We start from the raw sequence: 19364 nt of genomic DNA on the forward strand, positions 1-19364 counted from the left end.
ACGCCTGTGAATATTTGCGATGCTCTGGTTTTTCACCAAAAGAACACTCTGCTTGGAACGCACCACCGTTGCAGACGGCATTTTGAAGGTTATGTATATCGCCGCCATCTACCGAAATGTCATGAAACTACAGGGGCTGAAGCAGGAATACTCCACGATGTCCCACAACAAATTCTGCATTTTCTTCAACCGAAATTGGCTGAGAAAAAGTGTATTGCATTACATATTGAAAGCCTCTCGTATGTGTAGAAAAAGAAGGTATGTATAGGAGAGTAGATCGTGATAATAGTATTTTCGTGTCCCTCAGTGGCCTAGTGCAAGTCTTTCATTTTGACGGCACTTCGGCGACATGCTTGTCCCTAACGTACCCCGGTTGCTCAGTCAATGAAAGGAGACTCATATTTTAGCGTGGAATCCGAACCACGAGTCGTTTCTACCGAATTACCACATTACTGAGAGGTGAATGGTAGGTTAAAAAACAGAGTGAAAAAGTCTTTGAACCCACCAGAATTCGACTCCGCGATCTTTCGGTTTGGAGGCACACACAGTATGGCTCAAATGGCTCTGAGCACTATGGGACTTAACATCTGTGGTCATCAGTCCCCTAGAACTTAGAACTACTTAAAACTAACTAACCTAAGGACATCACACACATCCATTCCCCAGGCAGGATTCGAACCTGCGACCGTAGCAGTCGCGCGGTTCCGGACTGAAGCGCTCGGCCACCGCGGCCGGCGCGCACATAATATCCCCACACCACGAGACCTTTCCCAGCTCCTTGCCACTTTTCGGTGCTCTCGTTGTCGTCGTAGCTGTTCACCTCACTGCTTTTCCCGCCAGAGACCACCTCCTGTGCTCCTTTGCAAGGAGCTCGGAGGTAGAAGAGATGGTTACCAATAAATAGACGGAAGAAGACCCCTTTTACAATTGGGCACAAGATCGAACAATACAGTGAGAATCCAAGTGTATATGCCTACATAAACCTGTGATGAAGAAGAAGAAGAAGAGTGTATAGTGAGATACAAGGTGCTGTAAACATTGTCAAGGGCAAGACAACTTTATCATTATGCAGGCTGGAATGCATCAGTGGGAGAAGGAAGGGATGGCACTATAGAGGGTCTTTGGGCTTGGAAAAGAACGGGGAGACAGATTTGTAGAATTCTGTGCAGAACATCGGACAGTAACACATAACACGTGGTTTCAGCACCATCAGCGAAGAAGTTATACATGGACAGCCCCTTAACATAGGCGGAATACCTGATCTACTTCATCCTAGTTAGACAAAGGTTCCGGATTCATTAAGAAACTAGATGCTACTTAGGCCCAGACATTGATAGTGGACATACCGTAGTAATAGGAGAAAGTGATCTGAAATTCAAAAAAACTGAAGAAAATAACTTCGGAGAAATGGGATCTGAATAGATTAAAGAATGATATGGTTACGCCGAAATACAAGGAACAAACAAATATAGTTACAGAAATGTTGAAGAAAGATGGGTGTTGTTGAAAAGCAATACACTCCGGGCAGTAAACGAAGTAGTTGGGAGACAGAAGGCAAAGCATGATTAAATATTGATTACAGAAAGCATAAGAACAAAAATAAATTTTAGATGTAAGCTGTAACAATAACACTGAGGAAGGACGAACGCAACATAGAGCATTGAGAAATGAAGTCAACCGAGAGTCAAAATAGGTTAAACCACAATTCTTGCAAAACCAACGCAATAACTCAAACAGTTCTTTGAAAAGAGCCAAATCAAATGGAGTAGAGTCCGCTAGTGTTATACTGTATATGGGGAAATTCATAGCAGAAAGGTGGAAACAATAACTTGAAAAACTGTATGCAGACAATAATAAAAATCTGAAGCTGGAGAACGATGAGGAAATCAATCCAGAAAAAGAGGGAGACTATATCTTGCGCGATAAGTTCGACCTTGCAGTCCGGCAGCTAAAACCTGGGGAAAGCCACTGATTGGTTATATACCAGCAGAACTCATCAAGGCTGCTGGGAAACAGCTTCGTGAAAGACTGTTCAATCTCATACACGTTATATGCGAAACCAGGGAGCTCCCAACAGACTTTAAAATGTGTGTCACATTCCCAATACCAAAGAAAGCGTCTGCTAACAAATGTAAACAATATAGGTCCCTCAGCTTGATAACACACGCCTCTAAGATCTTGACCTCTGTTATTCTAAGGCGGAATGGAGGTAGGTTAGATGCAATGATCACGGACGACTTTAAAGGAGGTGTAGATACAATAGAACCAATACTCGGCCTACGATTAATTCTTGAGAAAAGATTAAAGATAGGTTAAGACACGTTTATTTCCTCAATCGACTTCGAAAAAGCATTTGACAGGGTACACTGTCGCTAGCTTTTTAAGATGCTGAGAGACTAAAGGTATAAGGACAGAAGAGTAATGCAGAGACTGTATAGAGAAGAAGTGGAAAACATCAAGAACAAGCTACTGGTAATCAGGGTGTACTACAGGACCGCTCACTCTCTGAGTAATAGATGAAGGTAGAAGAAACTAGAAGCTATAAGAAGAATTAAAATTAGAGGTAAGAAAACAGACATGCTGAGATTTGTTGACGATACCGCAGTGTTAAGTGAAGATGGAGAACAATTAGAAGTGATGCTGTTTAATATTTTTTTGTGTGGGATCTAAAATTTAAAAAAACCTCTCCCACACCGGCCTGATTTAGCTTCACTGATCAGGATAGTAAAAACATGCTTATATTAAGGGAATTTTCATTCACAAAGCAGGCTTATCACATTCACACAGTTCAATACTGTTCTATCCTGATTAAATTGAGCTTAACTTAAATTCCATAAGGCAGTGAAGCAATTTCGAAGTTTCGGTGCGACGAAAATTGTCAGTCGATCTCCTGAAAACATTTGTAATAATTATTAACTTTCGGTGATCACATGGGGAAGACCGGAGATCTGCTGGTAAGACCGTGTTGGCCTATTTATTTGAAGTAATAAACGGGATATCTTGAGCATACAAAACGGCAGGTTCGTCCAGTGTAAATCAGACGTTCCCCACTGATCCCGTGCAACACAGCGTAGTAAGCAGACACTGTCAATAATAATCAGTTAAATAATACGCGAACACACTTACTTTAGTTTAGTTCATGTATTAAATTCCTCCTCATACAGAATCTCATCAAGATGGCGACTAGCTCAACAATACATACATATACATCCACCTTCTTTCACGGCTAATCGGCAAGATCTCCTCCATTCTTTCCATAAGAGAAAACATAGATAGCAGAGAAGCTATTCCATGGAGTAAATGGACGCTCCAAGGAATAACAGGGCTTCAAACTACTTTGCATTGATAATCATCGTATATTAAAGTTTAGGAATCGGTAAGATAAGAAGAGATATTTCGAGATATGTACTGAGTTATATAATTTATAAAATTTCTGAAAATATCGCGGAGAGACCGCTGCAAGAGACATTACAGCTGGCCCATATGAAAACCATTCTCAGCTCCTCCTACAGCTTGAAAATTAATAACGGTAAAACAAAAATTGCACAATGTTGATTGCTCACTTAATAATGAGCGACTGGAGACAGTTGAATCCTTTGCCTACCTATGAAGTAAGATTACATCAGATGGAAGGTTGAGTAAGGATATTGCAAGCAGAATCCTCCAGGAAAAAGCTGCTATTAACAAGAGAAGAAAGCTTTTCACAACCGTCAGCAAAGACAAGCATATCAGGAAAACTTCATAGGTTGTTTGGAGTGTACTGCTGTACGGAAGTGAAACATGAACACTCAGAGAAGCAGTAAAATGTAAAACAACAGCCTTAAAGATGCGGTGCTAATGCAGAAGGGTCAAGATTTCCTGGGTAGGCAAGTCATCAAACGAAGAGATGCTCCAAGACTGGAGGAAAAGAAGCCTTGTCTCTTGAAGGTAATCGAACACAGAAGGACACATGGTTCGGTCAGCTGCTGTGACATGATGGTCTCATTAAAGGTGTCAGTAAAGGGACAGTAGAAAGGAAAAATACGAGAGGCATATCGAGACTAGAATACATTAACCAGAAACTAGGATATCAGCTGCACCACCTCACCTCTCAAGAGGAAGGCCGGAGACAGAAATGCAAGACGGACTGCTGCTAACTAACGTGATGGTTGAAGAAGACCTAAGAAGTAGACCGCCTCCTGTGTAGCTGACCAGCTCGGAGCTGCCGTAGTTGCCACAATATGTCACCCCAAACGCCAATTACATATGGAACAGGTAACAGCATATTTATTGGACTCCTATTATTTCTTAGAGGTAATACATTACGTACGCAAAACTTCTTCGTCATTCAGTCTATCTGCTAGGAAATCCGTATCAAGATCCGTACAGTAGTTTCTGAGATTAGTCGCAACACACAGACAGAAAGTGTGGCTGGTGACTTTCATTTACAGTATGTACCCCTGACTGGCTTGTGATTACCTTCATTTAACCCAAATAGAGCAGCCATGGATCAGCTCTCCTCTCTCTCTCCCTCCCAGCCTCCCTTTTTCCTGGATGGCAGCTCATTATGTGGGGCCGTTGGCTGCCGCTGCGCGTGCACACAGAGCCGGCCGTAATTACAGCTGACACTCAACGTGCCACTTTGCATTCCTGTTTCCTGACTCGCAACGGCTTTCAGCTTTAAAGCGCCCTTTCCCTGCCCGCTCCCAGTGGCACAGTGGCACACATCTGTGAACACTCAAAGTAACTTCTCTGAAGTATATTCATTCCCGTGTAGCAACCTCATAGAGTTGTTGGATGTCCTCGTGAGGGGTAACGTGCCAGATTCTGTCCAAATCGCGTGTTCCATTCTCAAAATCCCGAGCTGGTTGGAGGATCCTGCCCATAATACTCCAAACGTTCTACATTTGGAAGGGATCTCCTGCGAAACGCAACTCGCCCTTTTTTCACATGATATCTTGCGAACCATGGATGAAGGGTACCAGACGGATGCCATATTCCTTGACTTCCGGAAAGCGTTTGACTCGGTGCCCCACTGCAGACTTCTAACTAAGGTACGAGCATATGGGATTGGTTCCCAAGTATGTGAGAGGCTCGAAGACTTCTTAAGTACCAGAACCCAGTACGTTGTCCTCGATGGTGAGTGTTCATCGGAGGTGAGGGTATCATCTGGAGTGCCCCAGGGAAGTGTGGTAGGTCCGCTGTTGTTTTCTATCTACATAAATGATCCTTTGGATAGGATGGATAGCAATGTGCGGCTGTTTTCTGATGATGCTGTGGTGTACGGGAAGGTGTCGTCGTTGAGTGACTGTAGGAGGATACGAGATGACTTGGACGGGATTTGTGATTGGTGTAAAGAATGGCAACTAACTCTAAGTATAGATAAACGTAAATTAATGCAGATGAATAGGAAAAACAATCCCGTAATGTTTGAATACTCCATTAGTACTGTAGCGCTTGACACAGTCACGTAGATTAAATATTTGGGCGTAACATTGCAGAGCGATATGAAGTGGGACAAGCGTGTAATGGCAGTTGTGGGGAAGGCAGATAGTCGTCTTCGGTTCATTGGTAGAATTTTGGGAAGATGTGTTTCATCTGTAAAGGAGACCGCTTATAAAACACTAATACGACCTATTCTTGAGTACTGCTCGAGCGTTTGATATCCCTATCAGGTCGAATTGAGGGAGGACATAGAAGCAATTCAGAGGCGGGCTGCTAGATGTGTTACTGGTAGGTTTGATCATCACGCGAGTATTACGGAAATGCTTCAGGAACTCGGGTGGGAGTCTCTAGAGGAAAGGAGCCGTTCTTTTCGTGAATCGCTACTGAGTAAATTTAGAGAACCAGCATTTGAGGCTGACTGCAGTACAATTTTACTGCCACCAACTTACATTTCGCGGAAAGACGACAAAGATAAGATAAGAGAGATTAGGGCTCGTACAGAGGCATATAGGCAGTCATTTTTCCCTCGTTCTGTTTGGGAGTGGAACAGGGAGAGAAGATGCTAGTTGTGGTACGAGGTACCCTCCGCCACGCACCGTATGTAGCTGTAGAAGAGGCGGTCGTCATTTCAACGATCGTCACGTCGCCAACCGTCAGAGTCTCCGGGGTCGCTGCACACAGTCAGAGACTCTTTCCATTACCGTGTGGGGACAGTGGAAGCACCAAGTCTGCAATTCAACTTCTTCTCACACCCGGCACGAGCCAACTCGGCAATGGGTCTGTCATCTACACTACTGGCCATTAAAATTGCTACGCCAAGAAGAAATGCAGATGATAAACGGGTATTCGTTGGACAAATATATTATACTAGAACTGACGTGCGATTACATATTCACGCAATTTGGGTGCATAGATCCTGAGAAATCAGTACCCAGAACAACCACACCTTTGGCCGTAATAACGGCCTTGATACGCCTGGGCATTGAGTCAAACAGAGCTTGCATGGCGTGTACACGTACAGCTGCCCATGCAGCTTCAACACGATACCATAGTTCATCAAGAGTAGTGACTGATGTATTGTCACGAGCCAATTGCTCGGCCACCATTGACCAGACGTTTTCAATTGGTGAGAGACCTGGAGAATGTGCTGGCCTGGGTAGCAGTAGAACATTCTCTGTATTCAGAAAGGCCCGTACAGGACCTGCAACACGCGGTCGTGCATTATCCAGCTGAAATGTAGGGTTTCGCAGGGATCGAATGAAGGGTAGAGCCACGGGTCATAACACATCTGAAACGTAACCTCCACTGTTCAAAGTATCGTCAATGCGAACAAGAGGTGACCGAGACGTGTAACCAATGGCACGCCATACCATCACGCCGGGTGATACGCCAGTATGGCGATGAAGAATACACGCTTCCAATGTGCGTTCACCACGATATCGTCAAACACGGATGCGACCATAATGATGCTGTAAACAGAACCTGGATTCATCCGAAAAAATGGCGTTTTGCCATTCGTGCACCCAGGTTCGTCGTTGAGTACTCCTGTCTGTGATGCAGCGTCAAGGGTAGCCGCAGCCACGGTCTCCGAGCTGGTAGTGCATGGTGCTGCAACTGTTCGTGCAGATGGTTGTGGTCTTACAAACGTCCCCATCTGTTGAATCAGGGATCGAGACCTGGCTGCACGATCCTTTACAGCCATGCGGATAAGATGCCTGTCATCTCGATTGCTAGTGATACGAGGCCGTTGGGATCCAGCACGGCGTTCCGTATTACCCTCCTGAACCCACCGATTCCATATACTGCTAACAGTCATTGGATCTCGACCAACGCGAGCAGAAATGTCGCGATATGATAAACCACATTCGCGATAGGCTACAATCCGACCTTTATCAAAGTCGGAAACGTGATGGTACACATTTCTCCTCCTTACACGAGGCATCACAACAACGTTTCACCAGGCAACGCCGGTCAACTGCTGTTTGTGTATGAGAAATCGGTAGGAAACTTTCCTCATGTCAGCACCTTGTAGATGTCACCACCGGCGCCAACCTTGTGTGAATGCTCTGAAAAGCTAATCATTTGCATATGACAGCATCTTCTTCCTGTTGGTTAAATTTCGCGTCTGTAGCACGTCATCTTCGTGTTGTAGCAATTGTAATGGCCAGTAGTGTAGGTGAATTGCATGGAGCCTTCGTTCCTCTTCGGCTATCTGAGCATGCTTTCCGTCCGACTCAAATTCTCAACTCATCGTACACTGCGAAATAGCACCCCTGTCCATGTATGTTGTATATTTGTAAACTTGACTGCAATGATAGCCTCTCGGCGAATGCACAGCTGAGTCCGAACTTCTTGCTTGAATACATGAAGCGCTGTGAGAAAGTGAGGTGAACGGGCAGGGACACTACTTGGTAGTGTGTGGTAAGTTGATAATTTGAATCAGACAGGAAGCACGGTAAGACAGCCTAAGCAGTTAAGGTGACCGCTCGTGCAAAGCAGGAAATCTAGGTACTAGTCCCGGTCGAGCAAAAAATGAGGATGATATCAGTACCTCCCTCGAAATATCCAACTCACTCTTGTGCGATATTCATTCAAGTACAGTGAAACTCAAAGAATGAGCAGCTCTTCAGCGGCGACAGAGCAGCGCTGCCACATGGTGGTAGAAGTCAGTGCAGACCAGGGCTGCTGTCACTGTTGACTGATTATTCTGCGCTTTTACTGTCCCTCTTAATACATGTTATAATGGGAGGCGGGGATTGCTGGGTGTGGGTGGCAGTTCTCTGGCGAAGATGGGTACACGTGCAGCAGAAGAAGATCCTGGTGAGTTTGCTGCAACTTCTGTGTTGGTGTTTGTTCACTATGATGGAACTTAGGGGCTGCAAGTGACGAAGGCGAGCGAGGTGAATACTCTGACACAACGTCCGCTGGCACAGCGGCCTCTGATTGCTGGGTGTGCACCCCGCTGCTATTGCTGCTGCTCATATTCCACGGTCGAAGTACGTGTGGCGCAGCGGCGGTAATTACATGTACATCTAGCTGCATCACGCGCCTATATCCCAGAACACAGAAGCCCCCCGTTGACACCTCGGTCGGGGCGAGTCCCTACTTTTTTTGTAAATGAAGATGGTTGCACAACCACTGTAACCTATGTTCGATATGTTGCCGTGATGAAAAGCTTTTTTACGCACTAACTGCCCCAACAGTTGGTTCCAACACGGCGCAATATGGGCACATTCGGCACGGATATCGTCGGTGTTGTAACCGCGACCGGAACAGTCGCGGGGTTGCCGAGAACGAATTGCGGCCGGACCAAACGGTAGCTCCCCGCGAACAAACCGACGAACGGGAAAGGACGGACACGAACTACGACGGACGACCGAGCAAGACCTTACGAACAACAACATGCATGAAGCAACAAGGTCACAAGCGACAGCCTCACGAATCCACAACGTCTACTCGTACACAGAAACAAAGCAAAGTAAAAAAGCTGTCTGCAGGCGAGATGTCGATAGACTCACGTGAATATCAGACTGCCTCGCTGAGCTTCTTTTTTTCCTTTATTGAGTTTCGATTCCCCCCGAAGGGGGCGGGCTGGCAGCAGCTTAGTATGCCCATCTTCAGCCTACAGACTTTGTTGTAAAAAGATGAAGATAATAAATAATAAAAACAGGCGATAAAATCGGAGACTTAAATCGTAACATGGCGAAACAATCGCGGAACGTAAACCATAGAACAAAGGGATGATAATGCTAATAAAATACGTATGAAGCAGACAGGTAAAATAATAGACAGACAATTTAAAACAAAACACGGCGACAGTCTGGTTTCTGTTCGCAAAAGACATAAAATTCACACCCAGAGACAGCATGGTTTCTGTTCGCAACACTTTGGAAAGACGAACAACACTGAATATTCACTTGAACACTGCACTAAAAAGTTGGCAAATATGACATACCGCAGCCGAGAGCAGGTGGTGGGAAACTGGACAGATGATAGGAAAATAAAAGCGGGGGAAGGAGAGGAAAAACGAAGGGGGGAGGGGGGTAAAGGAGTCGATGGAGGATGAGGACCCATAAGAGAGGTGGGGGGGGGGGTGCTGGGCAGACGCGACAGGGAGTGGGGAAGGCAGAGGAGGGGAATAGAAAGGGACTTGGGGGGAGAAGGGAGGTAGGGGGAGGTTAGGAGAGGAGAAAACAGGATGGAGGGGAGCGAAGAGGGAGCCCAGGGAAAAGCACAGAGGGAAGGATGATAGGAGGGATAAATGGAGGGAGAGAGAGCATCATCTGGGAGGGGGAGTTGATGGAAGCCACCTTGGGAAAGGAGATGAAGGCTGTAGAGATGGAGGGTAGGGGGGACACAAAAGTGAAGGTGTGGCAGGTGGCGGGGATGGGAGAGGAGAGGAGAAGAGCAACCAGGGGGTGAGGGGGATCAAGGAAGCGGGAGGTGTAGAGAATGCGGATATGTTCGAGGAATAGGAGCAGATGGGGGAAAGGAATGAGGTCATAAAGGATCCGCGTCCGGACGGGACGCATATATGGAAGGCAAGGCAGAGTGCAAGGATCTGGAGGGATAGAATTTGGGGGCGGGGGCAGATATCCAGGCGAGACTGGCAGAACAGATCGGAAAGATTAAGGATATGTAGCTGTGGAGGATGGTAGATTTGCAACCCCCATGTCTGGCCAGAGAGGAGTTTGAGGAGTCGGAGGCGGTTGAGGGATCTAGTTGAGGTGACAGTCAATGGTGAGGCCAAGGTAGGTGAGGGTGGGGGAGAGGTGGACAGCACGGTAAGGGAGAAATGCAGGAGCCAGAAGGAGTGAGTGGTACGGCCTACGATGATTGCCTGGGTCTTGGAAGTATTGATTTTCAGGAGCCACTGGTTACACCATGCGGCAAAAAGCTCAAGGTGATTCTGGAGAAGGCGTTGGGACCATTGGAGGATAGGAGCGATGGCGAGGAATGCGGTGTCATCGACATACTGCAAGAGGTGTACTGGAGGGGGCGGCAGTTGGGGCATATCTGCTGTGTACAGGAGGTAGAGGAGAGGGGAGAGCCCTGGGGCACACCTGCAGAGGGGTAGAAGGTGTGGGAATTGGCATTATGGATGGTAATATAGGAGGGGTGGCGGGAGAGGAAGGAGGCCATCAGATGGATGTAGTTGACAGAAAGGGCGTAGGTTTGGAGTTTAAACAGGAGACTGGGATGCCAGACATGGTCGTAGACCTTTTTGAGGTCGAGGGAGACAAAAATGGCGGAGCGACGGGAGTTAAGCTGGAGGGAGAGGAGATGAGTGAGGCATAGGAGTTGGTTATCGGCAGAGAAGGAAGGTCGAAAGCCACATTGGGTGTCGGGGAGGAGGTGGTTTCGGTGGAGGTGGTGATGGATGATCCGGATAAGGATGGATTCCGAGAGCTTGCTGAACACCGATGTGAGACAGATAGGACGATAGGAAGAGGCATCAGATGGAAGCTTGTTGGATTTGGAGAAGATCAGGATACGGGAGGTTTCCCACAGGTCAGGGTAGAAGCCAGGGACAAGGATGATGTTGTAGAGGGTGGCAAGGACTGAAAGGAAGGAGGGAGGGCAGTGTTGAGGTGGCGGTAGGTAACAGGGTCGTGGCCGGGAACAGTGTTGCGTTTAGTGTGGAGTGTGAGGCTGATGTCCTGTGTAGTGATGGGAGTGTTAAGTTCAGATGGTGGTGTGTGGCCCAAGTACTGGAAGCTAGGAGCAAGGGGAGGAACAGAGGTATTCGTACAGTTTATGACATCAGGTAAGAGGGAATAATCAAACTGGGGATCGTCTGGGGTAGAATGAACATCAGTTAGGTGAGAGGCAAAGTGGTTGGCCTTACTGAGGTTGTCAGGAAAGGGATGGTCATCAAGGAGGAGAGGGTACTTGGGGGGTGGGGCCGTTCCCAGTAAGGCGGTGGAAAGCAGAACAGTACTTGGAAGAGTTTATTGGGAGCATTGTGTTGAGTTGTGAACATGTCTGGCGCCAGGCGCGGCGTGCCTTCACAGTTAGCAGGTTGCAGATGTGTTGTTGTAATTGCTGGTGGCAGGTAAGTGTGTCCTGGTCACGAGTGCGGAGAAAAGAGTGGTACAGGCGGCAGGACTCTCGAAGGAGAAGGACAGCCTGTGGAGGCAGGGTGGGGTGGTGAGGGTGGATGGCTTTGGTGGGGATATGGATGACAACGGCGTCAGACAATGTCTGGTGCAGGAAGGCAGCAGTGTGAGAGATGTCATCAGGAGATTGGAGGATAAGGTCATGGTCTTCAACCTGGCTGTGAATGGAGTCCCAGTAGGCATCCCAGATGGGACGGGAGTAATCAAGGACAAGTTTAGGAGGGATGTCGGGGTGAGGAGTGGGGCGGGGACGGCGACCACTAGAGATATTGAGAAGAACAGGAGCATGGTCACTGCCAATGAGGTCAAGGACATCAGCGGTGATGCGACCAAGGAGGTTGGGAGAGGCAAGGACCACATCGGAAGTGGTGTTGGATTCGGGTCGGGTGTGCTGGGGGAGGAGAACCAGGTCTCCCTGGATGGTGGTGATAAACTGATGCCACCGCTGGAGGTTGGCAGGATCACGGCTGTGGATATTGAGGTCGGCAGCAATCATGTAGGTCGAGAAGGTGCGGTCAATGTGGCCCAGGAAATCGTACAGGATGGGGGTGTGAGGGCGGACATAAATGGTGGCACAGGTGGTGGTAAGGGTGGGGAAGAACAGGCTGAGGGTGAGATGCTCGGCAGGCTTGTTAAGGAGAGGTTAGGGCCGGACAGGGAGATGCACAAGGTGGCCTATAGCAACTCCGCCATGTGCCAGAGGGTACAGGTTATCGGTGGGCTCAACAGGACGGACAGGGATGGTGAGCTCAGGAGTGACTGGAGGAGGTTTCACTTTACACTTCGAGGAGTAGGTAGGATGTGGTTGGTTACAGATGTTGCAGGGAGGGAGAGAGGTGAGGTTGGGGCAGTTATTGAGGAAGTGGGAAGCTTTGCAGTGGGGACAAGTAGGGGGGTTCTTGCAGGCAGAGTTAACATGGTCATTGTGAGAGAGGTAGCATTGGCAGTGGTAGGATTGGACTGGGGAATGGGAGGGGTCCATCTTATGATGGCGATTGTATATGAGGACTCCCTCAGTGTGGAGGCAGTCGATGGAGGAGGAGGATTCAGTGAATATCCGCATTAGATAAGTCGGCCCGGCGTCATTAAAGATGCAACGGACCAAGCGGATTTCGATGTTGGGCAGTGACTTGAGTTCTGCCAACACCTCAGCCTCCATGACCACGTGGCTAAGCTTCGTGATCACTGCGGTGAAGGTTGGCAGATGTCAGTGAGGTTGAGGCTGACTGGGAGAGGATGGGGTGTGGTAGGAGGTGAGGGTTGCATGTTGGCCAAGCCAGATACATGGGATGCAGGAGAGAAGATCAGTGTGGAAGGAAGCATAGGGGGATTTAATGAGGACCGAATCCTTATGAGGAATAAGAAGGGAGACGGGGGCATTCGGGTAGAACTTACTGATGGCCAGGGTGAGGGTGCGGGCATCAACTGAGGGTCAGGATTGGAGAGGACAAAGGTGTGGGTGGCAGGCGTGGCAAGGTTGGGGGTCAGGGTCGCGTCCATGGGGGTGGGTGGATCACGTGGCTCGGGGATTTTCTTTGAGGAGATTGTGGGGAAAGGGTCAACATTAGGGCGCTTGGAAGGTTTTGCGGTCACGACAGGGTAGAGAGAGGGCTGGAGGATAAGGTTGCAGGGGGAGATGACGGTGAGCAGTACAGCCCTGCGGACTGGATAACGCTGAGGGAGGGGCAAGGGTGTCACAGAGACTGTGGAACGGCGAGCCGAAATCCGTGCTGGCTTGGAGCCTGTCAGAGGTGGTGCAGGGAGCAGCAGAAAGTCTGCAGATATCGATGGGGCGACAGTGACAGGGGAGGGAGCGTTGGGGGTAGTTTTTTTTTGGTCATCAGTCTACTGACTGGTTTGATGCGGCCCGCCACGAATTCCTTTCCTGTGCTAACCTCTTCATCTCAGAGTAGCACTTGCAACCTACATCCTCAATTATTTGCTTGACGTATTCCAATCTCTGTCTTCCTCTACAGTTTTTGCCCTCTACAGCTCCCTCTAGTACCATGGAAGTCATTCCCTCATGTCTTAGCAGATGTCCTATCATCCTGTCCCTTCTCCTTATCAGTGTTTTCCACATATTCCTTTCCTCTCCGATTCTGCTTAGAACCTCCTCATTCCTTACCTTATCAGTCCACCTAATTTTCAACATTCGTCTATAGCACCACATCCCAAATGCTTCTATTCTCTTCTGTTCCGGTTTTCCCACAGTCCATGTTTCATTACCATACAATGCTGTACTCCAGCCGTACATCCTCAGAAATTTCTTCCTCAAATTAAGGCTGGTATTTGATATTACTAGACTTCTCTTGGCCAGAAATGTCTTTTTTGCCATAGCGAGTCTGCTTTTGATGTCCTCCTTGCTCCGTCCGTCATTGGTTATTTTGCTGCCTAGGTAGCAGAATTCCTTAACTTCATTGACTTCGTGACCATCAATCCTGATGTTAAGTTTCTCGTTGTTCTCATTTCTACTACTTCTCATTACCTTCGTCTTTCTCCGATTTACTCTCAAACCATACTGTGTACTCATTAGAGTGTTCATTCCGTTCAGCAGATCATTTAATTCTTCTTCACTTTCACTCAGGATAGCAATGTCATCAGCGAATCGTATCATTGATATCCTTTCACCTTGTATTTTAATTCCACTCCTGAACCTTTCTTTTATTTCGATCATTGCTTCCTCGATGTACAGATTGAAGAGTAGGGGCGAAAGGCTACAGCCTTGTCTTACACCCTTCTTAATACGAGCACTTCGTTCTTGATAGTCCACTCTTATTATTCCCTCTTGGTTGTTGTACATATTGTATACGACCCGTCTCTCCCTATAGCTTACCCCTAACTTTTCTATCTCGAACAGCTTGCACCATTTTATATTGTCGAACGCTTTTTCCAGGTCGACAAATCCTATGAAAGTTTCTTGACTTTTCTTTAGCCTTGCTTCCATTATTAGCCGTAACGTCAGAATTGCCTCTCTCGTCCCTTTTCTTTTCCTAAAGCCAAACTGATCGTCACCTAGTTCGTTCTCAATTTTCTTTTCCATTCTTCTGTATATTATTCTTGTAAGCAGCTTCGATGCATGAGCTGTTAAGCTGATTGTGCGATAATTCTCGCACTTGTCAGCTCTTGCCGTCATCGGAATTGTGTGGATGATGCTTTTCCGAAAGTCAGATGGTATATCGCCAGACTCATATATTCTACACACCAACGTGAATAGTCGTTTTGTTGCCACTTCCCCCAATGATTTTAGAAATTCTGATGGAATGTTATCTATCCCTTCTGTCTTATTTGACCGTAAGTCCTCCAAAGCTCTTTTGAATTCCGATTCTAATACTGGATCCCCTATCTCTTCAAAATCGACTCCTGTTTCTTCTTCTATCACATCAGACAACACCCTCCCGTTGCACTCTTAATGTTAACACGGTTGCTTTTAAAGGCCCCAAAAGTTGTTTTGACTTTTCTGTATGCTGAGTCTTTCCTTCCGACAATCATATCTTTTTCGATGTCTTCACATTTTTCCTGCAGCCATTTCGTCTTAGCTTCCCTGCACTTCCTATTTATTTCATTCCTCAGCGACTTGTATTTCTGTATTCCTGATTTTCCCGGAACATGTTTGTACTTCCTCCTTTCATCAATCAACTGAAGCATTTCTTCTGTTACCCATTGTTTTTTTCGCAGCTACCTTCTTTGTACCTATGTTTTCCTTCCCAACTTCTGTGATGGCCCATTCCTCTTCAACTGTACTGCCTACTGCGCTATTCCTTATTGCTGTATAGCGTTAGAGAACTTCAAACGTATCTCGTCATTCCTTAGTACTTCCGTATCCCACTTCTTTGCGTATTGATTCTTCCTGACTAATGTCTTGAACTTCAGCCTACTCTACATCACTACTATATTGTGATCTGAGTCTATATCTGCTCCTGGGTACGCCTTACAATCCAGTATCTGATTTCGGAATCTCTGTCTGACCATGATGTAATCTAATTGAAATCTTCTCGTATCTCCCGGCCTTTTCCAAGTATACCTCCTCCTCCTGTGATTCTTGAACAGGGTATTCGCTATTCCTAGCTGAAACTTGTTACAGAACTCAATTAGTCTTTCTCCTCTTTCATTCCTTGTCCCAAGCCCATATTCTCCTGTAACCTTTTCTTCTACTCCTTCACCTACAACTGCATTCCAGTCGCCCATGACTGTTAGATTTTCGTCCCCCTTTGCATTACCTATCCTCAGTGCAGCACTCCGTGAAGAATGGACTGTACCTGACTGAAAGTATGCCTGCGAGAGTGGAAGCTGTCATCAAGGCTAAGGGTGGGCTAACACCATACTGAACTCCAGCATTACCGATGGAGGGCGCCACGAACTTGTAAGTCATTTTCAACCAGTTGTCCAGATACTTTTGATCACATAGTGCACTTTACAATTAACGTATGAAATATTTGACGATAAGCTTTTAAGCGAGGATAAGTTAAGAAAAGGTTTGAAATTATGTTTAAAGCTTATTGTAAGTCGCAAAGTGCTCTCCGTATCAAACACTGTATGAATATACTCTTGGTAGTTTGCGTTCTGTTGTGCACAGAAACTGGTTTTCCGCGAACCCCGAATGTTTATGACTTCATATCTCGCGAACTGTGTACCGTACAATAGTATAATTTTGCTCTTACATTCAGGGGTATATACGGATACTGTCTGCAAAATGTGTTACGAATAGAATTAGTAGTAAAGAAGTAGAAAATTAAAACGTTGCTTAAGTTTCGCAGTATGAACAGGGAAAATGTACTAAGTCATAAACTTCCTTTCACTGTTTTGTGGGGATGTGAGGCGGCAAAAGTTCCCTAAAAATTTGAGATTATGTGTAAGTTTTGTTGCAAGTCACCAGATGCTCAGATTCACAAATGCTGGATGGATACAGCGTGGGTGGTTTGCGCGCCACGATTTACGCTGCCTGGGGACGTGTTCTGACTGTAATACGTATCTTGCTATGTTAAACCTATAACATAAGATTGTAGTTCTTAATGAGTAGCTTATAACAGCATGCTAAATTTTTAAATTCAGTCAGTACTCATCTAAAATATTGAAAATAAATTGTTTGTCCCACAGGAAGCCGTGAGATAGGCAACCTGCACTCGCGCTCTTATGCTATGTACTGTTTTCGCCGTTTAGTAATACAGATTATGTATACAGGTAACATCAGATCCTGTTATTAAGATCTTACTAACATAGGAATGAGAAGTCCTATAAGGACGATACCGGTCACAACAATAACAAATCACCTACCGAAACTTAGGACTTGTGAAATAAAGTCCAGTGTCAATTGCCCTATAACATCTAGACATGCCATTTGTCAATCTGGTTCAAATGTTTAAGAGGTATAAAAGTGCTAGCGGGGAAGTGGCGCGAATTTTAATGTTTACAACTTGCAAGAACTATATTTTTCATCTGCTGTGATTGTTTCACTCCTCTCGTGCTAGAAGGGTTGTCACTGGCATAAATATCACACTCTTCAGAAAAAGAAGTTTGCAAAATAGATAAAGGTAAAACAAATTAATTGAAGAGTGAATCATTTACGTGTGTTTTAAAAGTAATAAAACGTACATTTCACTAGTGGTGTAGTACAGAATTATACCGCTGAATTGCTTCGTTTTTGTTTGAAACCACAAAACTGAGAGAAAATAAAAATGAAAAAGAAATTTAAAAGGCTATCAGGCGGGTGTCGGTCTTAATATGAAGCACTGAACTTTGACTAAAAGATGAAAGAACTTCACTGGCAAAAGATGTTTATGGGGAGGGAGGGGGGGTGAGGATCGTTGGGAGCTCTATGAGGGTAAGAGTTGGCTGTGTGCCACTGAAGAGAAAAGGAGTAGGAGACAGGAATATTCGTAGAGCAGTAGTATGGAAAAGATGGAGAGGGAAAAACGGGGAGGGGGGGGGGGGGGAAGTGGGACTAATGTGCTGCGGAGGGATAGGTGGGGAACATCTGAACATCTGAACAATTGATATCTGAACTACATATCGGCGCAAATTTGATAGTCTGTTTCAGTGTGGGGTATGTCTTTGGATGTACAGTGGTTTTCACTTTGGACGAGAAGAGATGAGAATTGATGACATGGTAAAAGATCCACGTGGGAACGCGTGGAGTAAACAAGACGGAGTTTGTGGCGTTCAAAGATTTAACTGGAATGCTAGAACGTTGGTGGAGCGGATATCTGTGCAAGACTGGCGTAGCAAAACGTAGTTCTAATAGTTTTAATAGGTTTGTAGCAGTCTACTTGTACGGCCAGATTTTAGTAGTTTTAGTCTATCATGGCTTTTGTTGCTTCATTACCATGTGGGGTTTCCAAGTTAGTTGACGGTCAAGTGTTTCAGGATTTTAGTGTATTTATTAGTTGGATATAATGCCATGAACAGTTAGGTGGAAGTCATGCAGGTGGAGGCCGCGGATGTTTCGTATTATAACTATTGCCTGAGTTTTGGAAGAGTGTTCCTTGAGGATCCATTAGTGGCATTAACAGGCAGACTGGTTACAATGTAGTTCCAGGGATCGTTGGGATTTCTGGAGTGTAGAGTACAGGAACATGAATGATGTGCCATCAGCGTAATGAAAGAGGTGAACAAGTCTGGTAGTTTGGGCATATTGGCAGTGTAGGGAACATAAAAAGAGAGGAGAAAGGACAGATCCATTGGGCACGCCTGCAGTAGGATGTGCTTGCAGTATCTCCCTTTCCCAAGAAAACATCAACCACCCTGCTTTATGAGTTCGAGCATCATCGACCATCAGTACGAACGAAGTCTGGGCTCACAGCAGCCCGCAAGGACCGCACCTGAGGTCTCAAAATCTCGTCTCGATACCTGAGAGCAATTAAACCGATTCACCCGTACGATTTCATTGTGAGGTGTTTGAGTGGTCAACATAACCCCTGCGCAAACTGTTAGGGATCTTCCTCGATATCTGTCTTGTTCCACAATGTTTGGGACCCAAAATAGTGTTCCACGTTCCCTCCAGATGCGAATCCACAGAGAATCACTCTCCAGACAAAATCGGCACTCATCTGTGAAAAGAACATTGGCCCACTGTTCGATGATGCAAGGTCAGATGCCAGTTGCCGTGCAGTGCTAAGGCGGTACCATCGTGTCCTCACAGCAAAATAACGGTCCTCTGTTTCTGATATCACACGTGATAAATCATCGGGCCACAAGAGTTTGCTACTGTCCTGCTTCCATTCTTCGTACGGCCCTCCACCGCAGAGAGTCTGGTAGGCGTCTTCTCTGTGCCAAGCTGCTCCGTCTGTGACAATTTACACAGCGATTATGGATGAGGAACTACCCGGCAAACCCTGCCCCGTTTGAGAGGGGCCAAGACGTCATCGTTGGGATTATTGTCGGTTGACCGGAAAGCCATCTTCCGTACAGAACACGATCGTATGAACGTCTTTTGACAGTTTGTATAATTATATCGTGAATTAGACACTGGACGGGGAAATAGCGGTTGTTGCTTTAATTTCGGATACCAGTGTATTTAATAGCATCGAAGATGAACAAGTGCTCCTACCTCTTAAGGTATGTATTTTAGAGGCTATGTAACTTGCATCCTTTGCCACCCAGGGCACAGGCCGTAAAGTGTGTTGCCGATCTTAAGGCGCATCAAATACTTTCTGGGCCACTTCTACAGGGTGATTCAAAAAGAATACCACAACTTTAAAAATGTGTATTTAATGAAAGAAACATAATATAACCTTCTGTTATACATCATTACAAAGAGTATTTAAAAAGGTTTTTTCACTCAAAAACAAGTTCAGAGATGTTCAATATGGCCCCCTCCAGACACAC

The sequence above is a fragment of the Schistocerca serialis genome, chromosome 5 (genome assembly GCF_023864345.2).
Source record: "Schistocerca serialis cubense isolate TAMUIC-IGC-003099 chromosome 5, iqSchSeri2.2, whole genome shotgun sequence".
Classification (NCBI taxonomy): Eukaryota; Metazoa; Arthropoda; class Insecta; order Orthoptera; family Acrididae; genus Schistocerca; species Schistocerca serialis.